Below are 19,454 nucleotides of genomic sequence, written 5' to 3'. Positions count from 1 at the left end.
TAACATTCATCTCGGACGCTTGCCTTCTTTTGTTTATAAAATCGAACAATCAACATTACGGAGTGACAATAAAGAAGTGGTCAACACATATATCTTCCTGATCGATACACGAGGGAGGGAGTTTTCTTGTAAAGTCAGAACAATTAATTTATCATTAGGCCACGGATTTTTATGCATTTATGATAAAATCGAAAAATATGAAAAAGTCTATGAACTACATAATTAGACAGCAGATTTTTATGCAAATTCATATTTCCGAGAATATAACTGTACAAATAGGGCTTCGACAGAAAATTATATTACTTGCCACGTATTGTAGGAAATACTATACTTTTAATATTTCATATATTTTTCTGTGGATTTTCTGTCAAATTTTCTATAAATCTACATATAACATAGTGTAATATAATAAAGTATAATATGGTATAGTACAGTATAAGTATATTCGTATTTCAGCCTATTACAAAAGAGCTTATTCATGTTCGCTACGTATCTCGTACATATATATGTCGGAGATGAAAGAACATCGGGACTTCCGGAATGTTGGGAAAACCCCCAATACCCTAGTCCAGACTTTTACTATAGCTGCACTTAAATAATAAAAATAAGAAATAGTTTTAATGTTCCAATCTGACTTTATGACAATGGGTTCGGGCTCGAAGTGACATAGCGGGTCACTGGACGTAGCCACGGTCACAGGAGGAACGTGTACCTGACAGAGGTATGAAATGATTATATGGCTCTCCTTAAAAACGAAGATTGACCCGAAAAGCGAGGACAGGAGTATATAAGGACAGTTTCTTTTGCATGAAGAGGGTTAGTTTGTTAGTGAGTCGTTGGACGAATTACTGACTGAATTGTCGAGAAGTTATCCGAATCGAATAGTACGTTGATACTTGTCCTCGCGTGGACCGTGGATTCGTTATCGAACCTGAATTCGTTGTCACCATCATCTCGAACATCCTATTGCTATTACTCATAGCCTCTTGTAGTGTCCACATTCGTACTGATAAATATTAGCTACATTCGCGGCGGAAAAATGCCAACCTGACTCCGACATATATATAACCATTAACACACATAAACACTTATATATACCAATATATCCACATACACACTTCATTGTACTAACTTCATTTTTGTTACGATTCGATTAGCATTAATTTTCTTATTTTTATGATCTCTTGCACAAAGTGGAATATATTTCTTACTTCCTTTACATTTCTAATATTTCACAATTCAGGATATCCTTTTTAATAATCTTTTTACGCATAATCTTGCTGATACTGGAGCTCACAGATACGATATGATTTAATGTTTCCTTTCTTCTCAGATTGCATAGTAGAGAATCATCCGTGTCACTTATCTTAATTCTTTCTTTCTTTTCTTCCATTATTGAATTTATGTCTCCCTGCCAGTTGTAATTCAGCAATCGTCGAATCGAATATTTTTCTTTGTCTGGCCTAGTCAGACCCATAACACACTTACGTATCGAACAACATCTCGAAGCAAGTGATCTTAGTCCATCTTCTATGAATATTTTAACTTCCACTCTGTTCTATATATTTTTTTATTCGACGAGGTATCTCCTCGCGTTCACTTAATTCTAACATCTCTGCATTCTTTATTCCTGCAAGTTTCTCCTTTATTAATGTATACCAGTTGTACTTCCTTGGGTTATTTTTGTTTCCACCCAGCTCGTTCAATTTTGTTAGGCGCCTCCAAGGGAATCTATTCTCATCCATTTGACATATTTTCTCAGGAAATATTTTGATCTTTATGTTTCTGATCTTTATGTGATCTTTCTATTATTACACTTTCCAGCTTTATTCTGCCTGTTTCGTAACGTACCAGATAATTAGCAGTATCCATTGGAACATTCGGTAGATGTTTCAAACAACGTGTCTGCATTTTCTCGATCGTTGCAGCTTGCTCGATTCCCCAAATATCCATATAACATCCATATAAATATAAAAAAACTGCAGCTGCCACTATCATATACATAACGTGCGAAAGTATATAAAACGTACCAAGTTGGGTCATAATTTTTAGTAGACGAAACAAATTTACTATACAAGTTCCATTTATTCGGCTGCCTTCGTAAAAATTTGAAATTACATAAAAGTCCGCAATCCATTCATAAACGATCATAAACAATTACAAACGACCAGAAACGATTAATTTAGTAGAGGGTCCGGTGCAATACAATTTATCAATCAACGACACGTTCGATTTAATCCCCTGTATGGGTGCGAGCATGTAACCACAGTGCACTCATGGTTTAATACGCATCGGAGAGAACTTCAATTCATCGATTCTCGATCTATCGAGGCATCGCATCGGGAAACTGACAAAGGGAAACGTGACGAAGGGTTGCCAGGGCAAGATGGTCCAGATCATTTTGAAGATGGATGACACGACGAATATTGGCAGAGACATTCGTTAACCTGTTAATAACTTAGACTAGGCCATTTCGGGATTGTTTGTGGATTTTGAAATTTCGATGTGTTTATGATACTGAACTGGTAGTTGTTAGGTCGTATAAGTTAGTCATCATTTGTATTCTTACGAACACGACTAATGTTTATGAAATACAATATAAATAATGGATTTACTACATATTGTTACAAGTATTGTACATTTCCAATAGTTTTTGTATACATACGTGTGTTTGTATATTGTGTATATTGTTCATGTGTGTATATTGTGTACGCTTTTACGCGTTTGACCTACAACTACGTAGGCCCGTAGTACGACGATCGTAAACGTAAATATTATGGGCATAGCTCGTAGTAGATGTTCGGATCAAACGTAAATATTACGGGCATAGCTCATAGTAGATGATCGGGCTAGATATAATATATAATAGCTTGTTTACGTTTTCGGCCCAAAATTCTCGAACGTAAATCGTAGGTTAAGGAGTTAATTGTCCCACGAGTGTATAAGCATCCACAGTATGGTCATAAAGATGCGAGGATGGAATTATTTAATTTTGTTATCATTCAAGTTTGTATTTTCGATTTCACGCGATAAAGACACGTGAGATACAGAATACAAAGTACAATCAAACACTTTAGAATTAAATAACCTACCTCACATCTGAAATCTCTATGATTCAAGGAGAGACCGATTCAAGGTTAATGTGAATGGAAAATACAGGTAATAAAAAATGTAAGATACGATTCAAGCAGCACATTCTCTCGTAACAATAATCAACCATTGCTCGTGAATTCGACGGATACTTTTTTACGTAGCGGTATGCCACCTTTCATTTACCGCCAAAAGATTTATGGTGAAGATTCCTGCATCCCGAAATAAAGCTCGATTGACCCCGTGACCGCGTGGCCGGAGGCAAACACTCGAGAGACGAGAGAGATCACATCGCTGCTCGGCATTGATAATGGCACGAAATGTAAATTTTAGATGAGAGGCTTTTTAGAATTTACAAAGAAATCTTTACGAGTCATTTCAACGACATTACGAAACTGACTTAACACGAGATATGCCACTATTCGCGAAAGCAGAGGGATTTTCCACTTGCAGCGTCACGAAACGACTGCAAAGCAAATTTGATATTTTTTTTTTTTTTTGAGTTTTACAACTATCGATAGCAAACTGCGATGTGAATTCCTCGCAGGCGGTGACTTTTCGCGGGAGAACTTAGAGGAAGCTCGTCTCGTGCGATAAGTATAATTATTACTGGAAATAGGAGAACGCTTCGAAGTTAAAGCGAAAGCTCACTGCTGTCTTTAGTCGACTATCGATTCATCATGAAAAATTATTTTCTCTTGGGAAAGTTTGCCGTTATAAATCTGGAAGTAATAAGATTCTTTCTGCTAATGAATAAAATTCTCCCATCTTCCAATATAATAAAATTCGCTACCTCCGATTCAAGATTCTCCTCGATTCAAGACGACTGCACCCGGAAAATTGTGGCTCAGTTATCACGAACAATAAAAAGATGTTCGATGGAATCTATAACAAATCAACGTGAAAGCGAAGCAAATGGAAAACGAAGACAAAGCGTTTTCTTAAATTGAAGCAAACGCCTCGATTCGTAAAAGAGCTCGCCTAGAGTGTACTAAATCCTATATAATGGCCTCTAGTAAATCCTGCATAAGTATTCTAGCTGTTCTATTGAGTCGATAATGAATTCCATACTTGAAAAACGGGATAACCGAAACCCGCTTTCCTGGAAATTGAGTTATGAGAGACCAATTCGCGGCTCTTTCGAGCAGACAAATTTTCAAGCATTTTACTGGTTAGAACTTTGTAAAAAGGATAAAGTGCAGACCATGTGAAGGTACTACGTGAGCGAGTGTTAGATCTGAATTCAGTAAGAAAAAAAGGTAAATAAATAGACGCTTAGTAATGGTTTTCTCTCTTTTCTTTTCTTCTACATCTTTCTCCGTTTTTCCTTCCCTTACTTTCTTCTAAATTTTCTTTTCGTCGTACCGTCCTGTCGTTCCTTTGCGATTGAAAACTCGTAAACTATTTTTTCTTCTATTTCCTTCCTTCTTTTCTTTCTGACTTCTTCACCCTCACCTTTCCTTCCCTCCCGGTCTTTTCCTCCCATAAGCCTTTCTTCCTTTCTATCTTTCCTTTCCATTACCTTCCTTCCTCCCTTCAAATAATTTCCTTCGATCATCGTTAACTTCCTGCTCCTTTATCCTCCCCTCTCTCCCGTTGTTTTCATTAAGGAAAAATAATTTCACTTTTCTTGCATGCGCGGAGAAACGTACGAACACACGTTTAATTGTTCTTTCGCTCTGCTGAAAAGTAATAGAAACAAAGGAATCTGACCCTCAGATACAAAACTACAATGTAGTTCAACATCTCGCTATAGCAACCTCCACAACGACCCAATCCTAAGCTAATGTATTTTTCCTGTCTCACGTCGAGCAGACTGAATTAACTCCAAAATGAATGGAGTTTCGTGTTGGATATATACGCGCTCATATATACGAGTTGAATTGTGAATATATATCTAGTTTATATTCACCAACTTCAAAACTAAGAACACTCGAATCACAACTGCGCTAAAATAGAAAGCACAGCGAGACGTACTTGAAATCGGGTTAATTGCACGGAAGAAGACTCTGGTAAAATAAAACTCCTTTTTCTGTTACTTTCGACCATCGTGAAAAGTAAAAAAATATCGTCTTTAGCGTAACGGAGTGGAAACGCCCTCGCGTTTAACACGTTCTTTGCCGCGATGGTCACCGCTTAGTCAATTTTTTAAAATGACTAGTAAAACGAATTTCGTAAACTAATTTCATAAATTTTCCGCAATGTCAATGACTTAGATAACATTATGAAAAAATGTGCAAATAGAGTATATAAGTATTTTGCAACAATTAAATATTATACAGTGAAATGTTACGACGATATTATACGGTAAATGTTACGCAATGAAATTATTATATTTCGATCTAGCGCGGCTATCACGACAAAATATATAAAACTCGCGTGGCAATCAACGTGTTAAACGCATCGAAACGTGAAATCCCCCGATTACCTCTAAAATATAACGTTCGTTATCTTATCAGACTCTTTGGCTCGGTGCTGCATTGAATTAATTTCGGAACGAATCTACATTTGCATCGTCGAATTATGCAATGCATATAATTTTAAATAGCGGTTTGTTTCGCTAAACGATTTTATAATCGAGTAGACGTTTAACTTGTTACTTCTCGGTGAACGTAGAGCTAACCGTAAAAGAAGATTGACGAGTTTCCATAAAGAATCTTTAGCAGAGGCGACAGCTTCAATTAACAACGAGAGATTGAAAAATGTAAATTCCAGCCTGATTGTATCGTCCATTGAATGAAATTAGAATTAGCGCTTGATGTGCGCGATTTACAAAATAAAGACAAAACAACGAAGTTCTAAAATACCATACTACACACAGAGAAAACTAGGCAGAGAGTTTGTCGTTGCGATAAACCAGATTAAAGCTGACCGCTACAATATAACTTAGCTGCTTCTCCTACACGCGCTGATGTTACAGACAATCAAAATGTAAATGTAATTTTGAAAATGAAAATATAGATCGTGTAATCTGGCGATACAGACTGACTTAACGATTCTGAAAGATCGGAATCGACGAGAAACTTGCTAATAAAAATATTGGCTTATTGGAAGAAGGCTTATTGCAAAAAGGTCTCGTAAGACGAAATAGCGAAATTAGAGCATTTCTTTCCGCTAATGTAGTCGTTATACGTTTGATTAAAAAATTTATGTCCAGTTATCATTCCTATATGCATATATAATCGCTTCCAAAAGTTTAAAGCGTGCTAGGTTGAGACTATAATTAATCATAGTTATAAATGACAATTATCATTTTATATGAAAACCATGCGAAAAAGATTCATCTAAGAAGCAGAAGGTGCTTCAAAGCTTTGCACGAGAATAATAACGTCTCGTTAAAGAAATATTTTAGTGAAATATTAATGTCTAATTTTTCAATATATCCTCGTGTAAGCTGAAACATAACTTCGTTGAGGTTTCAAATGCTCGGTGAGAAGAAAAAGTTTGCACGACACTTGCTTTCTTGTGCACCATGAACAACACGATAGAATGAATATGCATTGCAATGGGCGTTCCGCATTCTCTCTGTTAATGAATTTCCGAAGCTCGATTATACGATGCTTGTTTATCGCACGAACGATCCTCGTGTGTGATTATCGGTGCATTAGATACACGAGGCAGCGTTTAGTGCGTCGAAAACACCGTGGAAAGCAAAGAAAAAGGTCACCTCTGGCAGAGGAGTAAATTTTCCTTCGCAAACTTTCGTTCTTTGGATCGCAAACTATCTCGAAGTCAATTTTCTCTATCGTTTCTCTGGCGAAATTCGACAAATTACGCGAACTAGAATATGCAAGTGATTAGATGACATCGTATCCTGAATTTTTATCTCGTATCGGAATTTCATCAAATTCGTCATCGGTTTCGCTATATGAAACCGAAACCGAAAAATAAATGGTGCTTGAGGAATAGTAATTGCATTCGATCAAATAGCGTGCATGCTGCGATCGAACACGAAAGCGATTTTCTTTAGTCTCGATTCGAATAATGGAGTTGGACGGCGACCTTCCTAATTGAACTTTCATTGATTCCCAGAGAAATGCACCTGCACTTACATGTAATGAATACAGTAGAATTTCAGGGTTTCATCAGACAAAAGAAAGTTTAATTAACAATGCACACGTTTGAAAGCTACAGGTCGTATTCTACTTAGAGGAGTCAATAAATTGATATCTTTTACCAATTGGATTCTCCTGAAAAATTGTGCACTTGTTTCTAAACACCTACATGTGAATTCGGTGAAGTGGCTGAGTTACAAGGACCGACTGCCATGGTTTCTCAACTCTTCCAAATTGTATTTATATATCAAACTGGATATCTATTTATCAGCCGTATTAAAATTATATCAATGCTCGACGTCTGCAATAGTTTTCTTTTATTATCCAAAGAAGTCGATAAAATTTGTGATAAAAATGGATATTTTTGCTTCTGGCTATTATTTTAAGATTATTAAGATCAAGATTATTTTTCATTTTCCTGTTTCGGATAAATAGACCAACATAATTCGTGGCAGGCGTTCAGGATAGCATATTGTGAGAAATATATAACAGTTTAAGTAATACATAATAAAGACAACTGTATAAATGTCAGGCTGCATTTTCTTGAAATATGAACAGACATATAAAATTCGGAATTCCTTAGTCTATAATTATCCGATCATTTTTTATTCTAAAAGGCACCTAAAAATAACGTCTCCGAATGTAGATCTGAATGAAAAATCGAATTCAAAAAACAATAGATTCCAAGAACAATCGCAGCCGTCTGTCCTTTTTCGTATAAGTCGTTTCACTAATGGCCCATAATTTCCTGCACTAACCAAACTGCATTCATCTCGCATCTCACTTTCCATTTACCACGAATGTGGCATCTTTTGCACGAGTTAGGTTCGCGTACTAACTCGTACAGCTGAAACTTCGAAGCGATAAATTGTACGAAAAGGATGTGACAGCGAGTTGGAGCAAAACAGAGGGAAAATATACGTAGACTTATGTCAGACACGGTTCAATCTCTGCCACGAACAATCACGAAAATGACACGCGACGGAGCGACGGAGCTTGCGCCAAATTTCCGGCGTTCCGTTCGACGAGCCTTTCTATATGAACTGGTTGCAAAAAACGAAGCTCGTTAACCGCGCTAATTTTAGCCTGGTGATAAAGCCTGGTGAAGAAAAGGCATTCAGCTCGCATAATAGCAACTACAAACTCTGGCCATCGAATTAGGACTACCTCGCTTTCAACGTGTTTCGGTATTTTAGTAAAATTGAGAAACGCGAGGAACGCGTCGAACAGAGAATTTTTTGAAGCATCAGCTGAGCATCTATCGAGTGTAACGACTAATCTACGTTCAAGGTAAAAGAAAAAAAATTTCTACAATTTTTCCAAGACATCAAACAACAATCAGTTTGATCATGCAATTATCAAATAATTATATACGTGAGACTTCTGTAAAAAAAATTTTACGCGTTAATAAGAGGTAAATAAATGGAAAAAAATCGATGGATGATTGATCACATCGTAAAATAATTACTACCAAAGAATATAGGTGGAAATAACGGGTAATTATACGAAAGAAACTGTAATTTCAATGAACAATTGTCTTACATTAGTAAATCAAATAGAAAGGATAATTGTGGTAGTTCGATATGCGTGGGTCACGTTAATTGAAAATTGGTACGCCATTTAAAAGACATTAGCGATAATTTTGTAACAATTCGGTTGGTGCGAAGTTTTACACGATTTTCTCGCTTAAACGCTTAATCGACACATCGTGGTCCACGTGAAACTCACACGAATTTCGATTTAACTCCGAAACTTCCTCGTCGCTAAAACGAACAATTTTCGAATCGAATTCAACTTAATTGACTTTCATTTAACGCGTGCCAGTTTCATTCAGAGTTTCGAATTTAAGATAGCGAATGGCATAAATAGTTCGATGTAGTAAATGAAACAGAGATAGACGCTAAGAATACGTCGCGAGACTACTTTAACGATGGAATCGTCTCGTGACGACGCGTTTACTTTTGACAGAAGTTAAATTGATTCGTTAATCAGTTCGTTTTAATTCAATCTCGCCTCTTTTCCATCTTTTGCGTATTTACGTTAATCAAAACATTACTAAATCAATGTGAAATCAGACTCTCCAACTTTCTACATGCGTGTGCCAATTAAAATTTCGCTAGATTAAAAATTTTGTGTTGCTAATTTCAAGTAGATTATACTGTAAATTACACTCACAGATGCCTCTTCTTTTTCTTTCTCTACGAGACTAAGTTACTTAAAATTTGACTAAAAGTAAAAATGTTAACACCCCGTACTATTAATATTTACTTCAATTACACCTTAAATTAGACCGGCGATGAAATGTTCCAGAAATGCTCCTAAAAGTACAGCCCACTGCCAACATTTATTTTCCCAATTCTAAAAAAATTAAACTGTCTAAAAACTGCTTACAAATCATAGCAGATCACCAGTACCTAAAATACGCGAACATGCGCTTAATATTACACACAAGCGGACACCGTCTGTCACTAGAAGATAGATGCAAAATGAAAAGAGAAAACGGCTGGTTTCTTCGTCCTGAAGATGCGCGTCGGTGTCGATAGTGGACGGGCTTCTTGCCAAGCGAGTGCGAATTTCTTGGCTTAGAAGCGAATTTTCGATGACGAGAGTAGCCTGTTGGCGTAATGACGCCTTTTTCGATCGGTTTGATCTCAGTGTCCGACAGCCTGTGACAAATTACGAATCGATCGACAGATATAGAGAAGCTAATGACGCTCGATCCGTCGGATGGAACAATTCGTACGAACTTTCTATCGAGCGTTGTCTGACGATAGTTGCGTAATTATTATAACAATTTCTAAACAGCATTTGCTTACGTTACCGATAAGAGAATCGCGTTGCGCAATCCGCACCATATTAAAACCGCGTTACCAACTTTCCTTCGTTCGCAGGCCTCGTGATACACTATAACTAGTCTGCAGATATTTATGCAAATCCGTGTTTTTATGAATACAAATAAAGAAATGCGACCTCGGCAGAAATATGTTTTACGATTGTAAATAGCAGGACGATTGCGAGGAATTTATGGGATTTATGAAAATATACTTAAAGGATCAATAGCAGTCTCCTAGACTAGAAACGCGTTCAATGCATGATGTATCCGCTTGATGTTATATTGACATATTGATGTATTATATGATATTAGTAGAATGCTGATGTTTATGTAATTTTATAGTTTTACAGGCGTCGCTAAATATATAGATTCTAAATAAAAATTTATCTCATTTACTCAATATTGTAATAAACGATATACTCTAAATGTCTTAAATAATTTTGCACGATATACAGGGTGGTTGGTAACTGGTGGTACAAGCGGAAACGGGGTGATTCTACGCGAAGAAAGAAATTCGAAAATATGGAATAAAAATTTTTCGTATGAGGCTTTGTTTTCGCGAAAATCGACTTTGAATTTTCGCTCGGTACGCGTGCATTTTATCGCGTCTCGTTATAACGGATCTCACTGTAGATCGTTGTCTCGATGGAAAAATTAAAAAAAAAAATTTTTTTTAATTTTTTATTCTATATTTTCGACTTATTTTTTCGCGTAGAATCACCCCCTTTCCGCTTGTACCACCAGTTACCAACCACCCTGTATATGCGCTCTGTGCATTTCGATACCTTCAAACGACCCATAAACGCTTAAAAATCCGCGATCTAATTATAAAGAGCGAAACGCGGATTTGTAGGCGAATTGATTTACAAAGAGCGCGATATTCGATTGCGAACGAAGGTGATCAACGTTAATGGAAAAGGGTTAATTAAACAGCACGGAATAGCAAGAGTTAACGCGTGTAGCGCAACTTCAAAGGCGGTTCGAAAAACGAAGTACGAGAGTAGTTTTCAGATGAACTTAATTTGTCCGGCCGTTTGACCGTTCCATGATCAACATCGGCTGAAACTTCCATAACGAAGCACAATTTATGCATCTACGCCATGTGTTGGCAATAAACCAGTATTTATAGGACATGGCAGGGCGAAGTCTTGCCGTAGACCGTACGCACGTAAATTTGCAACGGTGCTTTGCGAAATAACCGTGATAAAGTCAATCATAATATTCTTCAGAGAAAAAATCTCTAGCGTATACACTGCTCGAAATAATTGGAAGGTTGTTCTTCTCAACTCCCTCGTTGCGTCTGCATATTCTTTTAATGTTCCTCTTCAAATCAATTTTCATTGCAGTATCGTACGAATGGTATATCAATACATCAATGGTATAGGATTTCTTCGCTTCTGTTTGCTCGATTAGTAGTGAATTTGTTTACAGAAGCAGTTTTGTTCAAGAGGAACAGTGTATTTGGTGAACTGGATTCGTATAAACAGATCAAAGCGTTATTGGAATTGAAACTATTGCACAGGCCAAAAGTTTGCGATCGTTCCATGCTCCATCAAGATGAGAAACTTACAAATGACGAGAATTTCGAAAATCTTGTTGCAAATCTGTCAAAATCCATTTTTGTCTATTGTCGGAATTTTACGGTGCTTCTTCTTCGTATTCTTCATCTGTAGTATTCATATATGTCGGAGAAGCGTCAGGAATAGTGTTGTGGGCGTTTGCTAGATCTTCATTGGAATGGGCCATCGCTGGGTTATAACGAAGGTACGGTCTGGTAATACGAGTATGGATACTACCGATTCGACGATCAACCGCGGTAGTTCGGCACTCGCGATACTAGTGACGTTGGTCTTAGGTTCGATAACGAATCCACGGTCAACGGGAGGATAGATATACTTGCTGACACAATACTCACAGATCGTGAGGCGCTACTCTCTTCGTCGATGAGATCGCAAGAAAGAATGGATTTTCGTCCCGATGATGCCACCGAGGAAAACTATGATGAGCCGTGTCTAAGGACACGAGATCATCGGATTCGTCGAGTATAGCCCTCGTTCCGAAAGTAAGGGAAATTGACGTTGTTGTCAATTGGTCAATTTGAGACAAAGGCTGCCTGTCCGTTTGAACAATGTTAATTATCAAAAACCCCAGGTTTTATAGCAGGTTATTAGCAGGCTAACTGCACCTGTGCCGTGTAGGTGCCTCAACATCTGGTATTCATTGTCCGAAGGAACCGTTGGAATGTTTTACTGTCAGGTACCTCTATGGGTATTTCTTTTAACGAGAGTCATACTATCGCTCCATACCTTTGTTAGATGAAGCGCCAGTCCCGTTGACCGCGGCTACGTTCGGCGGCTGATGGTCGCCTTGAACCCAAGTTTATTGTCACAAATCGCGAACAAGTACAATTGGGCAGAATGACGGCAAATTGTTTAATTAGAACTGTAAGCTTTGATTACAATTACGGATTTTCCCGAAGTTCCAGAGGGAAGGCTCCGGTGTCCTTTCATCTCCGACATATATAATTTGCTCGAAATGCTATTATTTGCTTACTATAAATTGCAAATGAAACGCTGGATCTCCAAACCGAAAATAAATGACGAACTAAAACGCGGAATAAATTAGAGAAACGACGTGGAAGAAATAAATTACAAAGAAAGAGATATTTATTTCGATATAAATCTTTGAAGTTTGACAATATCGTCGAGGACACGAGATATTCGGAAATTCGAAAATACTTCATCAAGAAAAATGTTCCCTCGGAGAATTTCGGTTACCGGATTGTAAAAGTCAGGAAAAAGTTCCCAGTTCGGCCTGCTTCTGATATTTAGCTAAAAGACGATCGCACAATGGTGGAAAATACGTGTTCTGATTTATGATTGCCGGACCAGGTACCACACGTGTTCAACCTACACTTACGCGAGATTCTATTTACGAGCCTCTGACACGTGCGATCTACCTTTATACCTATCGAGTTTGCCAATAGTAATCGCGGTAAAAACGTATTCGAGAGATTCAACGATCTACAAAAAGTTTCCTGCATCTTTCATGAGACCGATTCCACACCTTTAGCAACAATTAATGACATTTCCAGTTTTTCTGTTATCGACTTCTTTTTGTATTGTTGATCGAGGTCAAAGTTTCAATACGATGATTTATTCATCCTTTCTCCGTTAACTCACACACGCATGATCTTTCCTAATTTAATGAAAAATTTCGAAATTTCCAATTGGCGTGCTATAAAATCATTTTCATAATCCATCTCATCGTTCGATATTCCTTCGATAACCGCAAATTGTTTGTTGCAGAAGTACAATAAATTACTTATCTCGTTGATCGCGCGTATAAATGCTCTGCATATTGAAAAACGTTTTATGAACACGAAAATGAAACGAAGAAATAGAACGATCCAACTACATAATTACAGCTTTTTGGTCTGGTATACCGTTTTATACAGAAACGACACTTTTTAATTGACAATTTTATCTGGATATTTCTCTTCCATTACCACGTTTAATGACCAACTAGAAATAATATTCGTAGGAATATTGCGTTCCGTTTGTTTGTTCGACCAATCGCGGGGAGACGTACTCGCGAGGAGAGACGTCAACGGGGGTCGTAAATTCCCGTTACGATTATAACAATCGACACCACGACTTGATCGATCCCCTGATTTCCGTTGAGATAATAGGGGTGATTGAGTTTGTATAACACTATGATTCACAGAATTATAAAGTATGTATTTCCCAACACTTAGTTACACTGACGTAGAGAAATAAATATTTAACAACTTGTCGCACGAAGATGCGATAGATATGTACGCTAGAGCAGGGCTCTTATAATGGAAATTAATGTGTCAATGGACTTAGCACTATGATATGTTGAGGAGAGAAGATGTATGTTCGACAACACCGAGAACCGACAAAAGATGTGCGTGAAGTATGCGACTCTCGCGCTATGTGTAGACTGCCGCGTTAGGCGTTAGTTGGTAGACTGTTTGTCGCTCTTTTTTTAATACGGAAGAAAAGTTCGGTGTGGGTGTGCCCCTGTGCCTAAAGAACGCGGATTCATTGGTCCCACTTTCGTTAGGAAAAGTGAGGGTAACGAACCGGGTGTCGATTGGTCATGCTGCACTACTGCTCGAAGGGATGAGTAGGGAGTCTTCTACCATCGTGGTGCGTAAATGACTGTGTGTGTGAGAAAACCTAGCCTGTTTTATTACAGGGCTATTCGGATTTTCCTAATGGGTGCATACCCACTTTCTCCGTGTTTTAAAGGCGATTAATAAACCCAAGGACACCTCTAAAACCGACTGTGTTTCGAGCATATTTTTAGGCTTTAGCAATTCTTCAAGACAATCGGATTGAAGACATATAGCGAAACAATGCAGGGAAGTGAAAGTTATGGTGGGTCCTTAGGTTTATTGAGGGTCGAAGTGCCGTTACGCAGGTCGGTTGTTGTCCGGTCGCGCGGGCTGGCGTGCAGATGTTTTAGGCGTCGTAACACCGTTATTTCGCAGATATTTCGCAATAAATGATTCTCGTGCACTTCAATCAGGTATGAAACAGAACATTCAGAGAAGCCTAGTACTTTGTTACCCGAACGCAATCGTCTAACTGTTTCGAATAGTTTCAAGTAGAATCGCGCAACTCGTTAAATAAAAGCTCGTTTCCATGTCTCGATTGACGAGGGAATTGCTCTTGACTCGTCACGGGAAGCGTCGTACGCTACAGACGATAAAGCGATGCTCTCGAGCGATATATTTGCATCGATTACCGAATAACGTGATTCCTATAGGCCAGCGCATCATCAACACCGTGCACACGCAATAAAGCAGACCGATTTCAAAGTCACGTCGGAGATTTATGAAAAACGAGAGTGGTAAAGCGTGGAAATTTATTTGCCGTCCTACGAGTAAAACGCTAGCGAATAATTTACGTCTCTGCAGAGAAGCTACGCCTAGCTCGCGATATGCATTATTTTCCCATTTATCACATATTCCACGTAACCACGGCCGTTTCCCAATATTCTCTGTACTGTCCGCGTTTACGTTTCCGTAGAGGGGAGACACAAACGAATTCTCAGTACTGCGGAAGACCCAATCGAACGAGGAAGGATCGGAGGGGATGAGATACGCGCGTATTATCGAAAACGCGTAGATCGAATGTCCATCGAGATATGCACATCGACGACCACCAGGGAATTAATTATACGATTGTGTCGTGTGTCCTTGATTTGTTACGTTACGAGTAACTTAATCTACTTTCCGCGTTAACCATTGCCCAGTGGAGGTTGGATAATTGGCGACGAGCATCAAATACACACCCTATTTTACTTCGTTCTATGCCAATAAAGCTGAGAAACGATTATGATAAGGATTTTTTATCTTTTAACTTGCTTCTTTCTCTCCTGCTAATCTTTTTGGGGTCTGTACAAGTTGACATGAATTTTATATTTCAACGAATATTATGTGAAGACGGATAGTTGTTAGATATTGGGAAAATAATAAACGTAAAATAAATACGCACGAGTCAAAGATCATCGTGTCTTCGCCGTCGGAATTAACTGAAGTGAAACAAATCTGAAGAATCACCAAGAAATTACCAACTTCTTAAGCATTATTATCTTGCTTGGAATTCTAGGTAGCGAAGAATTTTTCCGTCAATTAGTGTAATAAATGTCTCATCGCCTGTGTACAACGTATCGGAGACTCGGATCATTCGAGCAACTTTAAAGTTAATTAGGCAAAGCGGAAAGTTTAAAAGTAAAAATATTTTATTCTTGAGGGGACTAAGCACGAAGATTAAGCAATAGAATAGAAAAATTTAGCATGGAAATGAAAGCTTTCGCAGACGTTCTTTTCCATGCATCAGCTAATTTAATTAATCTGGTATAATTTCCAAATATAATTAGAATGAAACGAAATTTCCACGATTTAATATAAATAGAATATAAAGTGGTTTGATAAAATAGCAATTTAATAAATGTGATCAAAATTTTAATCGATATTGAATAAGTTTTAAAACTCGATTGGAATTGGGACAGTTTTCACGATGAATATTGGGAAAGTACGATCAATCAATGGAACTTTATCGAATGAATCTGGTTCGTCTGGTAATCTCTCATTGTGGTTACGGTATTCCACGTGATTAGCTGGCAAAGACAACAAAGCTACGAAGTTCGTACAGAAAACAAAACTCCGAAACAATTTCAATCACGCTTCATCCGAAGCCAACAACAATCGTGAGTTTCCCAAAGAGAAACAACAATTTGTAAATATAATCAGAATGCAAATCTAGCGTGCACCGAGTTCTTAGTATTTGACGAATTAATTTCGATATCCCACAAACTTGCAGACAGCTATAATTTTCTAATGTCTCGTACGACTGATAAGAGATAACGAAAAACATAGTTTATGCAGAATTAAGCTCTGAATTGTTGTAAACAAAGGAAATATTCATATCAGGTATAGAAAACAAGCATTTATAGATAAAAAAAAAGAGGAGAATACTAAAATAACAAGATACGACAAATTATTCAAAGATCGATATCTACGACATACAAAATAGCATTAATTGGACGATGATAGGATAGAAATCGTATTACAGTCAGTCACACGAATCTTCGTACATCCTATACAATTTTTATTAGAATAAAACTGTACTAAATTTCACTGCAAGAAGACTAAAGCCTCTTCTATTATTATTTTACGTGTTAAGGAGTAAATGTGTTATTATACATGATAGTATATGCTTCATTTAAACAAAAATAACATTTTTGTAAGGTGTATGAAGATCCTTTTGTAACTGTAAGTAGATGAATATAGAACATGATGCAATATGACATATAACAAGCGATTAAGATATATTATAGCTTTATGCTATAAAACTGGGTCATCCTGACGCAAGGATTATGAAGTAAATAAAACTGTAGTAATAATACTTCAAAAAAACATAAAGGAAATATGATATAGTAGTAGTAAAATAATATATGTATCATATTTTCTCTCCCTTTTTGATATTATCTTAAAGTGAAAAGGAAATGTAATAATAATTTATACTGTGGTGATCGCTCAAGTGTACAGAGTTTCAATGTTTTCGTGTTTTATTTCTTTCCATCTTAATCTGCAACTTACTCGACTCCACTCTATCACGCTATTTTATTTACATTCGTACAATAATATACACAAGCGTGTATCCATCAAGCGTAACTCCAATGTCAAATACGCACAAAACCCGCCCTGTTTTTCTAAAGTTCTTATTCGCGAACCGTGCCTGGAGCATTATTACACCCTTGAAAAAAAAAATCTTTTCTCGTCGACCTCGAGCTTCTGAGAACGCCAGATGGCTAACGCGGTTTCATGAAATTTCTCTCGTTTAGTGGTGTGAAAATAAAACGAAATCTTCGAAAAAGAGAATACAACATACGTTTGACGTTAAAAACTCAGGGTATTTCATTAATTAAATTTAACACACGCGACTTCTAATTGGGGATAATTCGATAGAAATCTAATGATCCTGAACATAATTATTATATACTTACTTTATAAATTACTTTTAAAGTGTCTCGGGCTACCAATATTGTACGAGCCACTAATTAATTAAAGCAGCAAAGTTCTAGCTTGATACTAATAACACGTAGTCGCGAAATAATCGGTTTGGCGGTTATATGGCGAAAATTTTCAGAAATCGAAAGTAACAGCGTATATCAAATTTCACGTGTTAACATCCCCTACAGCTATTAAAAGCTTTATCTTGACATCTTGACGTTAAACTGGTCGAGAAAAGCTTTCACGCCATAAAAGTCAATCAACAGATATCATACTATGTAAAAATCTTTCAAGCTGAAAAACTGCGAAATTATATAGACTACATGGTAAACAGCCAATAATGGTTACCAATAAATTATCAATAAATTATCAATAAACACGTTTTTCTGTCAATTCGTATTTTTGAGGATATAATTAAAGGAAGTAGATTCTCGTTAGAAAATTTGTTTACTTATCAAGTATTATAGAATGCACTATACGTTGAATATTTTCTATGTACAATCTGTGCAATTCTACACCTTCATATTTCCTACATATGCGTAAAAAAACCTAACCCCAATCTAATCATCAGTAACAAGTTATGATATGAACTTTAATAGTTAATGTTTAAATTAAATGATCCGATTATTTAACATAATCAAAAATGGTTCGTTTACTTTAGACAGTACCTTGGTAAAATGACGGAGAAAATAACTAAACGACGCTTTGACATACTGCACAACGTTGTCTGCTGCCACGGCTTGAAATCACTTATTAAATTCCTGTCACTCACTGTTCAATAATCACGAAAGAAAGTTCGAAATTCGATGACACTCACGTCGCGATGCTTCCTCACAGAGCGCTGTCTATAAACTGAAAGCCGGACGAAACCACGCGAGTGCGACCACGAAACTACCCGCCAACCCGACTTACCCCGAACGAGAGCGAAAGCTTACGAACGCCGAACGAAGACAGCCGATGCTTTCCGTAACACTCGAATCACGCCTTGTGTGATCTGAAATTAACAAAAGAGAAATGAACAAATAAAGAACATTAATATTCGAAAATAACGATTGTCTTTGCGATGATTCTTTAAATTATCGGGAGATCGACCATCTAAATTCCAATTGTTATTGTAATGGTAAAATTCGAAATCGTTTATTATCGACTGTTTTACTAAATGTATCTGATTATTACATGATATAAGATTTTATGAAATAAATAGTTAAAGAAACGATAATTTTAAAATTTTAGTAGTGTTATATATGTCGGAGATGGGAAAACCCCCAATATTATAATCAAAATTTTTATATTTAAACAATAAAAATAAGAAAATAACTTTTAATGTTCCAACTTGGCTTAATGACTAATTCGGGTTTAGGGTGACATGACGAGTCACTGGACATAGTCACGGTCACGGGAGGGGCGCGTACCTGACAGAGGTACGGAATGATTATATGACTCTCCTTAAAAACAAGGATTGACCCGAGAAGTGGGGACATAAGGGCAGTTGTGGACTGAGTTATAGAGAAGTTACCCGACCCGATTACTTGTCATCCCGTGTACCGTGGATTCGTTAACAAATCTGCAGCCATTGTCATTTGCTTCGGGAGTACGTAATCGTCGTAAGTAACCGCACTGATTGTAACAACCACCTTATCGTAATAAATCGCACCCGTATCGTGTCGTACCGCATCCATGGCTAATTCCCGAGAAGATATCTCGACCGCCCACAACTTTACACCCAATGACACTCCGACATATATAATATTATTAAGCTAAGAATATAAATAACCCTACAATGCTATTATATTATCAAACTACCTCCGAACTTGATACGGTTTTGGGAATATATAATTTCGAAAAACAAATACTCTCGCTCCTACTTCATTTTTTACCTTCCGTCCCTAGTATATCCTTCCCAAAATTCACCTCAAAGGAAAAATTC

At 37.2% G+C, this 19,454-nt stretch overlaps 1 protein-coding gene across 8 annotated transcripts in view; it reads right to left on the bottom strand.

Moving 5' to 3' along the window:
- Positions 1-18,447, bottom strand: part of LOC126873093 (QRFP-like peptide receptor) — an 82,469-nt gene extending 64,022 nt beyond the window's left edge. The window contains exon 1 of one of the 8 annotated variants that reach the window (XM_050633612.1): positions 18,196-18,447. The gene's annotated coding sequence lies outside the window, so the exon portion shown is untranslated. The remainder of the gene's footprint in view (positions 1-18,195) is intronic. The other 7 variants (XM_050633611.1, XM_050633610.1, XM_050633619.1 and 4 more) reach the window with 7 other exon arrangements.
- Between the last annotated feature and the right edge of the window lie 1,007 nt (positions 18,448-19,454).

The sequence above is a fragment of the Bombus huntii genome, chromosome 14, assembly GCF_024542735.1.
Source record: "Bombus huntii isolate Logan2020A chromosome 14, iyBomHunt1.1, whole genome shotgun sequence".
NCBI classification, from domain to species: domain Eukaryota; kingdom Metazoa; phylum Arthropoda; class Insecta; order Hymenoptera; family Apidae; genus Bombus; species Bombus huntii.
The sequence above is the reverse complement of the archived record's forward strand: the minus strand, read 5'-3'. Positions and strand labels throughout refer to the sequence as shown.